This window comes from Heterodontus francisci, chromosome 14 (assembly GCF_036365525.1).
Source record: "Heterodontus francisci isolate sHetFra1 chromosome 14, sHetFra1.hap1, whole genome shotgun sequence".
In the NCBI taxonomy this organism is placed as follows: domain Eukaryota; kingdom Metazoa; phylum Chordata; class Chondrichthyes; order Heterodontiformes; family Heterodontidae; genus Heterodontus; species Heterodontus francisci.
The window spans coordinates 43,200,509-43,213,804 of record NC_090384.1 but is presented as its reverse complement, the minus strand read 5'-3'; the positions used below and the strand labels follow the sequence as shown (position 1 = coordinate 43,213,804).

At 44.2% G+C, this 13,296-nt stretch overlaps 1 protein-coding gene across 1 annotated transcript in view; it reads right to left on the bottom strand.

Moving 5' to 3' along the window:
• Positions 1–13,296, bottom strand: part of LOC137376904 (anoctamin-9-like) — a 346,229-nt gene that overhangs the window by 301,792 nt on the left and 31,141 nt on the right. The window lies entirely within an intron of this gene.

Here is a 13,296-nt window from a genome sequence, read left to right as displayed (position 1 = left end):
TAGGAATTTCATGCGCTAACCTTAATAATTCCCAGTGATACTTAGGCGGTACCACTGTCTGTTGAACAACCATCCATTCTTCATCTGCAGGTCCGTGAGGCAGTCTCCACTTCCTCATCAGAACTTCATCTTTAATACAATAGCCATCTGGAACTCCTTTTGCCTTCGATTCTGTCAGAGATGATTGTGCCCCTTTATTTAACTCTGGATCAGCTTGCTGAGCAGTGATCAGAGATTTATTAAACATTTCATTTGGATTATCTAAATCTCCGAAAAAAAATTCAGATATTCGGCTATCTGTCTGTGGTGCCAATTGTACCTCCGACAATGGAACTTGTTTAGCCATTGCTTGGGTTACTACACACGAAGGAAGTATTCCTGGAATCTTCTTCTGTAACTGTTCTGTCTCTTTAACTTCACTTGGTTTCTCAGTGACTATGGGAAAAGCTAACACCATTGCTCCGGCTAAATCATTCCCCAGGAGTAGGTCAATTCCATCTACCGGCACACACTATAGACAACTCCTAAGCAGTTACCGTCCCAGACATTAGGTCACACTCTAGATACACTCGATACAAAGGTACGGGTATATATTCCCTGCCAATACCATTCACTAAAACTTTAGTATCCAGTGCGCTCTCTGGTGGAAATGTTATACTTTTCCCCAGCAGAAGAGTTTGGATGACTCCTGTATCCCTAAGTATAACTATAGGTTTGCCTGCCTCACTTGAGGGATAAGGAGTTACTTTTCTTTTTGACAAGAATTCCCGATAACTTTCAGGTATCTTATTCACAATCCCTGCACTCACATTGTTTTTTGTATTTGGCTTTACAGCTGCCATCAAAGCTACAGTCTGATCTGCTGTACTCTCAGTCAGGGCCCCTTACTCTGAATTGACCTTGTGTACCCCAACAAGTCCCATGGGTTTACCTCGCAACTTCTAGCAGTCTGAATGAAGATGTCCCACCTTGTGCCAATGAGAACGCTTAGGCTTGCGAATTTCACTTCCACCCTCAACACCTTCCTTTCTGGCCTGAGGAGGGGATCCTGGGATGTTCGTAGCTGTCCCTTCTTGTCCCCAGCTACTTGCCTTCCTTTCACTCTTCCACTTTCTATCCTTCTCACATTTGTGAGGGTGACGGACAAAGGGTTTGGGCTCATACACAAGCTCAAAATAATCAGCAATTTCCGCTGCCTATCTGGCCCTTGAAACCTTCTGGTTCTCGACATGAGTTCTCACTACTGGAGGGAGCGAATTTTTTAATTCTTCCAGGAGAATTAGTTCCCTATGGTTCTCATACGTGGCTTCCATCTTTAGTGCCCATATCCAATGATCAAAATTAATTTGCTTTAGCCTCTCAAATTCTATATAAGTCTAACCAGCCAATCTCCAGAGGTTCCGAAATTTCTGTCAATAAGCGTCAGGGACTAACTCATCATACGCAGCGAGAACAGCCTTTTTTGCCATCTCATGATCTGTAGAAGCCTCCTCAGAAAGCATGGCATCAACTTCGAGCTCTGCCCATCAACCTGCTTTGCATACGCTACATCCAGCTTTCCTTTGGCCATTTCATTTCTTTGGCTACTTTTTCAAAAGAAGTGAAAAATGCCTCTACGTCCCTTTCCTCAAACTTCGGGAGAGCTTGTATAAACTTAAACAGTTCTTCGCTGGGTCCTGGGCTGGACTCAATTTCTTCTTCACCAGAATCTACATTGGCTGCAAGACCACTCTTTTGTCTTAGTTCTATCTTTTTAAATTTGAATTCCTTTCCCTCTCTTTCCTTTTCCTTAAAATCAAGTTTTTTCATTGTCATTTCTTTATCAAACTTAAATTTAAGTTTTTCTATTCCTGTTCAAGTTTTTTTTCAGTTCTTTTTCCTGTTCAAGTTCAAGATGTCTCATCTTTAACCGATTTTTAGCTAATTAAACTGCACTACCCTCTGATTTACTGTCTTCTTGCAATTTCAAATGTTGGGCTATTACTTAAGTTATCTCTGCTTTTTTAGCTCCTGATTTTAATTCCAACCCCAATAGTGCTGCCAATGCCATTAGTTTAAGGTGGGGGTTGGGCAAGAGATAACAAAGGAGAAGGTGCAGATTGGACCAGGCCACATAGCTGACCAAAAGGTCACGGAGAAAAGGCAAACAATATGTTAATAGTGTGTTGAAAGACAAAGCATTAGTACAGATTAGGTGTGAATATACTGAATATTGAACAGCAGCAAGTGCAAACCTGAAGAAAAACAACCTGAAAAAAAGTGGGTAAGCAAACTGAACAAACCAAGATGAAATGAAATAAATGCAAAAAAAGATTGTAAAAAATGTAAAAAGGAATGTAAAAAAAAAGGGAAGAAAAAATAACTAAAAATGAAAGTAAAATGGGGGGCTGTCATGCTCTGAAATTATTGAACTCAATGTTCAGTCCGGCAGGCTGTAGTGTGCCTAATCGGTAGATGAGATGCTGTTCCTCGAGCTTGCGTTGATGTTCACTGGAACACTGCAGCAATCCCAGGACAGAGATGAGAGCAGGGGGGAGTGTTGAAATGGCAAGCAACCGGAAGCTCAGGGTCCTGCTTGCGGACTGAGCGGAGATGTTCCGCAAAGCGGTCACCCAGTCTGCGCTTGGTCTCCCCAATGTAGAGGAGACCACACTGTGAGCAGCGAATACAGTATACTACATTGAAAGAAGTACAAGTAAATCGCTGCTTCACCTGAAAGGAGTGTTTGGGGCCTGGGATAGTGAGGAGAGAGGAGGTAAATGGGCAGGTATTACACCTCCTGCGATTGCAGGGGAAGGTGCCCTGGGACGGGGACGAGGTGGTGGGGGTAATGGAGGAGTGGACCAGGGTGTTGCGGAGGGAACGATCCCTTCGGAATGCTGACAGGGGAAGGGAGGGGAAGATGCGACTGGTAGTGGCATCACGCTGGAGGTGACGAAAATGGCGGAGGATGATCCTTTGGATATGGAGGCTGGTGGGATGAAAAGTGAGGTCAAGGGGAACCCTGTCACGGTTCTGGGACGGAGGGGAAGGGGTGAGGGTAGAGGTGCGGGGAATGGGTCGGACACGGTTGAGGGCCCTGTCAACCACAGTGGGGGGAAATCCTCGGTTGAGGAAAAAGGAGGTCATATCAGAAGCACCGTCATGGAAGGTAGCATCATCAGAGCAGATGCGTCGGAGACGGAGAAGCTGGGAGAATGGAATGGAGTCCTTACAGGAGGTAGGGTGTGAAGAAGTGTAGTCGAGGTAGCTGTGGGAGTCGGTGGGCTTATAATGGATATTGGTAGACAACCTATCCCCAGAGATGGAGACAGAGAAGTCGAGGAAGGGAAGGGAAGTGTCAGAGATGGACCATGTAAAGGTGAGGGAAGGGTGGAAATTGGAAGCAAAGTTGATAAAGTTTTCTAGTTCGGGGCGGGAGCAGGAAACGGCACCGATACAGTCATCAATGTACCGGAAAAAGAGTTGGGGGAGGGGGCCTGAGTAGGATTGGAACAAAGAATGCTCGACATATCCCACAAAAAGACAGGCATAACTAGGACCCATGCGGGTACCCATAGCGACACCTTTTACTTGAAGGAAGTGCATGGAGTTGAAGGAGAAGTTGTTCAATGTGAGAACAAGTTCAGCCAGGCGGAACTCGCTATGGGTACCCACATGGGTCCTAGTTATGCCTGTCTTTTTGTGGGATATGTCGAGCATTCTTTGTTCCAGTCCTACTCAGGCCCCCTCCCCCAACTCTTTTTCCGGTACATTGATGACTGTATCGGTGCCGTTTCCTGCTCCCGCCCCGAACTAGAAAACTTTATCAACTTTGCTTCCAATTTCCACCCTTCTCTCACCTTTACATGGTCCATCTCTGACACTTCCCTTCCCTTCCTCGACTTCTCTGTCTCCATCTCTGGGGATAGGCTGTCTACCAATATCCATTATAAGCCCACCGACTCCCACAGCTACCTCGACTACACTTCTTCACACCCTACCTCCTGTAAGGACTCCATTCCATTTTCCCAGTTTCTCCGTCTCCGACGCATCTGCTCTGATGATGCTACCTTCCATGACGGTGCTTCTGATATGACCTTTTTCCTCAACCGAGGATTTCCCCCCACTGTGGTTGACAGGGCCCTCAACCGTGTCCGACCCATTCCCCGCACCTTTACCCTCACCCCTTCCCCTCCCTCCCAGAACCGTGACAGGGTTCCCCTTGTCCTCACTTTTCATCCCACCAGCCTCCATATCCAAAGGATCATCCTCCGCCATTTTCGCCACCTCCAGCGTGATGCCACTACCAGTCGCATCTTCCCCTCCCTTCCCGTCAGCATTCCGAAGGGATCGTTCCCTCCGCGACACCCTGGTCCACTCCTCCATTACCCCCACCACCTCGTCCCCGTCCCAAGGCACCTTCCCCTGCAATCGCAGGAGGTGTAATACCTGCCCATTTACCTCCTCTCTCCTCACTATCCCAGGCCCCAAACACTCCTTTCAGGTGAAGCAGCGATTTACTTGTACTTCTTTCAATGTAGTATACTGTATTCGCTGCTCATAGTGTGGTCTCCTCTACATTGGGGAGACCAAGCGCAGACTGGGTGACCGCTTTGCGGAACATCTCCGCTCAGTCCGCAAGCAGGACCCTGAGCTTCCGGTTGCTTGCCATTTCAACACTCCCCCCTGCTCTCATCTCTGTCCTGGGATTGCTGCAGTGTTCCAGTGAACATCAACGCAAGCTCGAGGAACAGCATCTCATCTACCGATTAGGCACACTACAGCCTGCCGGACTGAACATTGAGTTCAATAATTTCAGAGCATGACAGCCCCCCATTTTACTTTCATTTTTAGTTATTTTTTCTTCCCTTTTTTTTTACATTCCTTTTTACATTTTTTACAATCTTTTTTTGCATTTATTTCATTTCATCTTGGTTTGTTCAGTTTGCTTACCCACTTTTTTTCAGGTTGTTTTTCTTCAGGTTTGCACTTGCTGCTGTTCAATATTCAGTATATTCACACCTAATCTGTACTAATGCTTTGTCTTTCAACACACCATTAACATATTGTTTGCCTTTTCTCCGTGACCTTTTGGTCAGCTATGTGGCCTGGTCCAATCTGCACCTTCTTCTTTGTTATCTCTTGCCCAACCCCCACCTTACTTGTTTATAATCTGTGACTTTTCTAATATTTGTCAGTTCTGAAGAAGGGTCACTGACCCGAAACGTTAACTCTGCTTCTCTTTCCACAGATGCTGCCAGACCTGCTGAGTGATTCCGGCATTTCTTGTTTTTGTTTCAGATTTCCAGCATCCGCAGTATTTTGCTTTTATTATTATGCCATTAGTTTAACCTTGGTTAAGTTTCACAAGTCACTGAGGGATACATCCACCTTCCCCAGAAAAGTTTCAGCAACTGCTACACATTCCGTTGGTGTTAACTTTATTACACAAGAAACCTGATTCTTTTATTTTCTTTTTTCCATAATTATCACCCCATTTACAATTGAATGTTGTTGGCATTGGGTTTAATGCTGTCAAGGAGCCCCCAGTTAATATGTTATGACTGAGGTGAGAGGAGTGCACTGTTAATACAGTCCCAATTCTCTACAGGTCACAATATATAGTTAAATTTTCCCACTTATTGAAACAGTCACTCAGATACTCTATTTGTCCCCAGAATAACACACATCAACCAGGTTAACTAATAAACAACTAAATTATCCATTTATTATAAACCCAAGTCGTAATCAATAATGAAGTAAAACATACGCACAAATGGAAATATTAAAGCCCTTTATTTGATCCGAGCCCTCACAAACACACTCACATACACATCTGGTTAAAAAGAGGAAAGAAATTTTTGTTTACAGCTGTTAACAAATAAATAGAAAGAATGAAAAAAAAACTTAGACTGGAGAGAAGATATGGAAGTCCTTTGTTTTGGCAGGTGTCCCAAAGGCTCATAAGTGGCTGCCACTAGGAATCTTCCTGGAACAGTTCTTTGCAGGCAATGTTGATGAACAGTCTGGGTAAATTTTCAAGAGATGCGGCTACTGAAGGCTTCACATAGGTCTTACATCAGGTGTGCAGCAACAAATGTTTCAATCTCACATTCAATGCAAAGTTTTTTCAAAGATGCAGAATGTCTTCAAATACAGGAGGCAACAGTACAACTTGATACAGTATTTTTCTTTTCAAGAAAAAGATAGGCAGGGTCTTCTGTTCTTCTGACAGGTCAGGAAGCAAAAATACCCACTGGTTTTTTTAACAGTTAAAAATGAAACACAAACCTTTGCAGAGGCAAGTCCTATGACAGCCATAAAATCCTGACTTGTCAATAAGAAAATAGCTCTTCAGGTCAAAACACAACCCCTTGCTGTGTTTACTTGAAAACAGATGCTTTCCAGTAAGATTTGTTTACTGGTCAACCTTCTGTTGACCTTCCTTTTAAGAAAAACACCCAAAGTTTAGCTTCTTCAAGATTCCAACATCCATGAAATCCTTTACTGTTTTAAAATATATATGGGGCGGCACAGTGGCGCAGTGGTTCGCACTGCAGCCTCAACTGCAGCCTCACAGCTCCAGCGACCCGGGTTCAATTCTGGGTACTGCCTGTGTGGAGTTTGCAAGTTCTCCCTGTGTCTGCGTGGGTTTTCTCCGGGTGCTCCGGTTTCCTCCCACAAGCCAAAAGACTTGCAGGTTGGTAGGTAAATTGGCCATTATAAATTGCCCCTAGTATAGGTAGGTGGTAGGGAAATATGGGGACAGGTGGGGATGTGGTAGGGAACATGGGATTAGTGTAGGATTAGTATAAATGGGTGGTTGATGGTCGGCACAGACTCGGTGGGCCGAAGGGCCTGTTTCAGTGCTGTATCTCTAAACTAAACTAAAAATCTCAAGTTTTAAGAAAAAATGGAAACCCTAGTAACACCAAGCAATGCAAAAGGAAATAGCTCCATAATGGTGCAATGATGAACCCTCAGAGCATATAACTGCCTTTAGTCCACAAATCATGTTTCCCTTGAAAAACTTCTGTGCTCATCATACAGATTAGCATTTTATCATAGTGAAAGCCAGCTAGAGGGCCATATAGTAGAGCACAAGCAGTTGAGCAAATCAACAACTAGCAGAATGGATTCTAATAGTCTTTTGGTTGTATGGGGTAAGCTAAACAGAAAAGTATGAAGTCCCATAACTTTGAAGTCTTTAGGAATAATAACTTAAAGGAGACCGAGCTTTTGAATCTTGATTTAAACACAATGGGCAGTATTTTATGCATCTCGTGGCATTTCCAACTGCAGAACCAGAAGTTGGCAGCACTTTCACTCCTGCCCTTTTTACCGATTCCCATGTGATTATAATTTAAATAAGGTCCGGCAGCAGGCACGGGAGACATGTGCAATCATATGGCAGGGACGGATTTTCATTGGTGGAACCTGCCATCATTCTGCAAAGCATCATTAATGGCACGGCTACAAATTATTCTGCATTGCAATCATGGAGGATCACCAGCTTGACCGATCTTCCCCATGATGGAGAGATTTCTATGCTCTTTCTCTTTAATCATTCTAATTTCTTACCCACCCTCATCTGTTTTTCACCCTTTCCCACACCATCACCACCTGCCTTTTAGTTATTTGTCACTTCTCCATCACCACCACCACAATGTTAGCCAGCAGACAGAGAATAGCCCCACAGTTCAGTGATGCCTCCCTACAGGTATTCCTCCAGGCTGTCAGGGAAAGTCAGGAGGTCCCCTTCCCTGCAGATGGCCTCAGAAGACCCTCCTGCCTGACCAAGGCTGCCTGGATGGAGGTGGCGGAGGAGGTCTCAAAGCGTGAGGTTCCACATCGAACCTGGGTGCAGTGTTGGAAACGGGTTAATGATCTGCTCAGATCAGCGAGGATAAGTGATGCATCCGAAGCTTTGCAAATGAAATCTAGTGGGCTCCGTAAAACTTTATGTCTGTCAGTGGGCAGCCATGCCATGTCATGCATTCAATCGTGTGATCAGCCTTGGTGCCACATAGCAACAGTGCATAAAGAATGTTGGGGTAAGAGTGACGAAAGACCAAAAGGTCTGAAAATTAGTGGCTGAAGACAAAAAAAAGTTTGAAAATTTATTTTGACAAGGAATCATGTAATTATAGCACTGCAGGGGTGAGAGTGGCCAAAGACCAAAAGGTCTGAAAATCAGTGGCCGAAGACAAAAATGTCTTTAAAGAAAATTTGACACGGAATCATATAATTATTGCACTGCTAATGATCTGTAATGAATGCAAATTCTTTCACGCCACTTCAAATGTGTAGTAACATTAGTTTTCCCTTTGTTTACCTTTGATTCCCTTCAAGATGGTGGACCAATGCATTTGTATAAAATCACCCAAGTGACCTCAGCATTCAAACATTTCAGCATTTAATAGTCAATACATCATGTAATTATGAAGGATGAAGCAAATTTTAACACAAGAACATAACCTTAAAAACTTATTTGTAAATCTGTGCTCATTCGTTCATGTCACCATAGCCTTAGGTGGGGCCGTTGACATCATCTTGCTTCTTCTCTGGCTTTCTCCAAGCCTCCTTCAGTCCACATCTCAATATTACCCACCCATCTGACTTTTCCTCTTTCTCTTCTGTTTTTTCCCTCAATTTCTTCTTCAATTGTTGCCAAGACAAACGTCTTTGTTTCCGATGCCCGTACTTGGCTATTTTTCTCTAACTATACTTAGCAAACTTTTTGATTCCTAAACTGCTACTCTTCTCTAACTGATTCATTTGTCTTTCTGTCCATCTAACTGATTTGATGTATCCTCCGCCGTACCCACATTTCATAAGCTGTTATCCTCCTCTCATCCTCTTTCTTCAGAGTCCAAATTTCTTATCCATAGGGTGCAACACTCCATACTAGTGACTCTACTAGACATTTTTTCAACTTCATGCTGATGCTTTTGGACTTCCAGACACTATTTAAGTCACTGGTCATACCTCTGCTGTAGATAATCTAACCTGAATTTCATTTTTGGAAATAACGTTGCAGTTTATTATCGAGCCAAGGTACATGAATTTGTCCACTGCCTCTATCTTGGTGCTCATAATCTTGATATTGCCACTGCCATTTAGAGCCATAACGTTGGTCGTTGCCTCATTTATGTGCAGTCCAAAAGACTCACTGTGTCTTTGACTAGGCCTGACATAGTCTCTAGCTCTTCCTTTGTTCTGGCTATGAGTATGATGTCATCTGCATACCTGAAATTCCACATGCTGCGACCTCCAAGATGTAGCCACATCTCTCTGGTAACTCTCTTCCTGCACCATCCTCATCGTCTTCTCTCCCGCAGCATTAAACAGCATGGGTAACGGATGACACCCCTGCCTGACTCCCTTCTCAAACAGAAATTGACTTGTAATCTCATCACCAACTCTGACAACTCGTGAAGCATTTCTGTATAGCTCTTAGCTACACAAGATGCTTGGGTACACCAAAGTCTATAAGCATCTTCCATGTAGCATCTTGGTGGACAGTGTCGAAAGCTTTGGCATAGTCTATGAACATGAACATTGGGGGAAGGTGGTGGTGTAGTGGTAATGTCACTAGACTAGTAACCCAGAGGCCCAGCCTAATGCCATGGTTCGAATCCCACCATGGCAGATAGTGGAAACCGAATTCAATTAATCTGGAATTAAAAGCTAGTCTAGTGCTGACCATAAAACCATTGTCAATTGTTATAAAAACCCATCTAGTTCACTAATGCCCTTTAGGGAAGGAAATCTGCCATCCTTACTGGTCTGGCCTACATGTGACTCCAGACCCACAGCAATGTGGCTCATTCTTCAGTGACCTCTGCACTGGCCTTGCAAGCAGCTACAAAGTCTAAGAAGAGGAATGAAACCGGATGGACCACCCGGCATTGACCTCGGCACCGGAAACGGCAAACACAGCCCTGTCAACCCTGCAAAGTCCTCCTTCCTAACATCTGGGGACTTATGACAAAATTGGGAGAGCTATCCCACAGAGAAGTCAAGCAACAGCCTGACATAGTCATACTCAAGGAATCATACCTTACAGACAACATCCCAGACACCACAATCACCATCCCTGGGTATGTCCTGTCCCACTGGCAGGACAGACCCACCAGAGTGGTGGCACAGTAGTATACTGTTGGGAGTTGCCCTGGGATTCCTCAACATTGCCTCTGGACCCCATGAAGTCTTATGGCATCAGGTCAAACATGGGCAAGGAAACTTCCTGCTGATTACCACCTACCGCGCCCCCCCCCACCCCCCTCAGCTGATGAAGCAGTGCTTCTCCATGTTGAACACCAATTCAAAGAAGAAGAGGGTAGCAAGGGCACAATATGTACTCTGGGTGGGGGACTTCAATGTCCATCACCAAGAGTGATGGTAGCACCACTACTGACCGAGCTGGCCTAGTCCGAAAGGACATAGCTGCTAGACTGGTTTTAGGGTTCCCCTCCAAGCCACACACCATCCTGACTTGGAACTATAGTGCCATTGCTTCACTGTTTCTTGGTTAAAATCCTGGAACTCCCTTCCTAACAGCTCTGTTGGTGTACCTACATCCCAAGGACTGCAGCGGTTCAAGAAGGCAGCTCACCACCAGCTTCTCAAGGGCAACTGGGCATGGCAATAAATGCTGGCCTAGCCAGTGATGCCCACATTCCCCAAACAAATAAGAAAAAAGCTGGGCTTCCTGCTTATTTTCACATTTCTCCATGAGATTTCTGAGCATAGCATCAGTTGTACCCTCTCCTGGAATGAAGCCAAACTGCTTCTCTGCCATTTCTCTGTTCACACAGGAGGGTGAATCTGCCTGATGACATCAAATTCTTTAGATGCATGACTGATGAGACATAGCGTACGATGTTTTGGACAGTCCTGTGTGCCTGCTATCTTGGGCATTGTGACCATCTCAGATACAGTCCACTTGCAAGCCCACTCACCCGCTGTCCGTATGTCATCAATAATTTCTTTCATTGCATCTACTACTGTTTCACCTCCCATTTTCAGTGCTTCCGCTGATATCTGATCTTGTCCTTCTGCCTTTCCACTCGATGTTCTTTATTGCTTTTCTCATCTCATATTTCAGTACCTCAGGTTCTAGTTCTCCTTCTTTTAACTTGAAATCTTTGTTATCTTTTCTGGTTCTTTTTCAAATAGCTTCCTCCAGTAATTTTCCCATCTCAGCCTGATCTTGACCTTATCATATAAGTCCTCGTTTTGGTCCTTGATACAGTTACGGCCAGGTGTGGAGGGGGTCACAGTTGCCCCTCTTGCCCTTCCTCTTATTTGAGCACACAGTGTTTATTCTTTTTGTAAAAAAAAAGGTGTACTTATCACCTTCCCTTTACTGTGAAAGTGAAAGAACTAATCAGACAGGTTTTCTTGAATTTAAACAAGAAAGAGGTAAGTTTATTATACTTAACAAGCTAACCCTGATTTAAAAATAATAAACAAATACGCTACACATTCACGCACACATTCACACAAGAATCACTCACACCCACAAATAGATTACAAAGTGGAAAGTAAGTTTCTTGGTTGGATTAAAGTCCAGAATAAATAAAAGTTAAATACACCATCGGTGAGGTTAGATGATTCAGTGGTCTTCCAGATGAAGTTGTATTCTTGAAGTCCCTGGCTGGTCAAAGTGCACTTTGTGGCTGGCCTGCTTTGTTCAGGGTTTTCTTGAAGGCAGACTTGAGGTGGCTCTCTTCCCCTGGTCTCTTGCTGTAGCACTCTGTAGGCTTGGAGGGTCCGCAGTCGCAGACGGTTTTCAAACTTGATGTTTCTGGAGAGAGGGAGAGAGAGAGAGGGGAGCACACAGCCTTCGGCTGCTGCTCAGTTTCAGTTACTTTGTCTCTTCGGTCTCTTTGTCCAAGGGAAAAAAAAAGCTTCCCCCAAGATGACAGATGATCAGATGGTTGCTTCAGGTTTTCTGGAACCTTCTGATGAAATTCAAGGTTAGGAATTGGCTCCACAGGCCCCAGGATGCCAATTTACACTTGGAGGGCATTTGCTCTTTCAAAGTCAAGGTGTTAGGATTGCCTTGACGGCGATACTACTGAAGCAATTTTAGATAATTCAATCACTTAGAGCAAGTCATTGTCCTGGGTCCATGCTGCTCAAATCTCTGGCTCCGGGTGGATCTTTTGATTATGAAAAGGTGTTTCAGATGCAAATTGTAGTGGTCATCTTGGCTGCCAGTTTTTTTTTTAATTAACTGCAGGGGTTTTCCCATTAAAAGTTTAATGTAAGTTTCCATGAATTAAAAATTCCTCAATTGGCTTATCAGGTTTTCTTGACAATACCTATTCCTGGGTTTACATATTTCTTTCCAGCTATGACCTTGACTAGTGAATATACCTTCTTGGTGTTAACCATTATTGAAAGCTTCCTCTGCTTCATCTCTTTTGCTCAGCCAGTTCTTTTGGGCTTTACATAGGTTTTCTTCACATCAACAATCTGAGGTATTCACTGCTTTGTACACAAATCTGCGCTGAAGTTTTACAAACACTGCTAATTGACTGGTTAGCAGCAACCATCATAACTGCTTTGGCAGTGCATTTTTTCCCCAGTTTCTGATGAGTCACTTCTAGCCTTTTCGTCTGTTCCTCTCTTTTTCTCCCCTGATGTTTCTCCTCAGTATACGTCTTGTGGGCCTCTTGCATACACTTCACAAGCTTGCCACTGACTGGATCACTAGTCTTGTGTATTCTTGTGAAGTACTCCAAACTTGACTTAACCTCTGCTCTCAGTGCATATTTCATATGGCACTGTATGTGCTAACATTCATCCGGGTAGACCCTGATTCAATCTTAGCCATTGTGATGAAAAAACCTTCAACTATAGGAGTATGGAAGCCGTTCATCAAAGCAAGTACAAGTCTGCAGAGAGTGTTATACTTGCTCCCCTTGTGTGCTTCATTCCACCGTAAGTCTAACCTTCCTTCCTTTTAGTATGGGGGCAACTGTTTGTCCGAATGGAATTGTCGGAGCTCCAGATTAAAGCTCTAAAGTTCTCTCTGTATCCCCATCCAACTCCCCCTACAGGCACTGTACCCCAGCCAAATCCCCCCCCCACCCCCACACACACACTATACCCCATTCAATTCTACACACACACATCGATTAGCCCATTCAACTCCCTATACATATACACACTGTAACCCATCCAACTCCCCACTCATTCACACACAGTACCCTCTCCAACTCCCCAACCCCAGCCCCAACACATACACTGTACCCCATCCAACTTGGGCAGATTCGTGGTTGGCCAGCTATAAAAAAAATA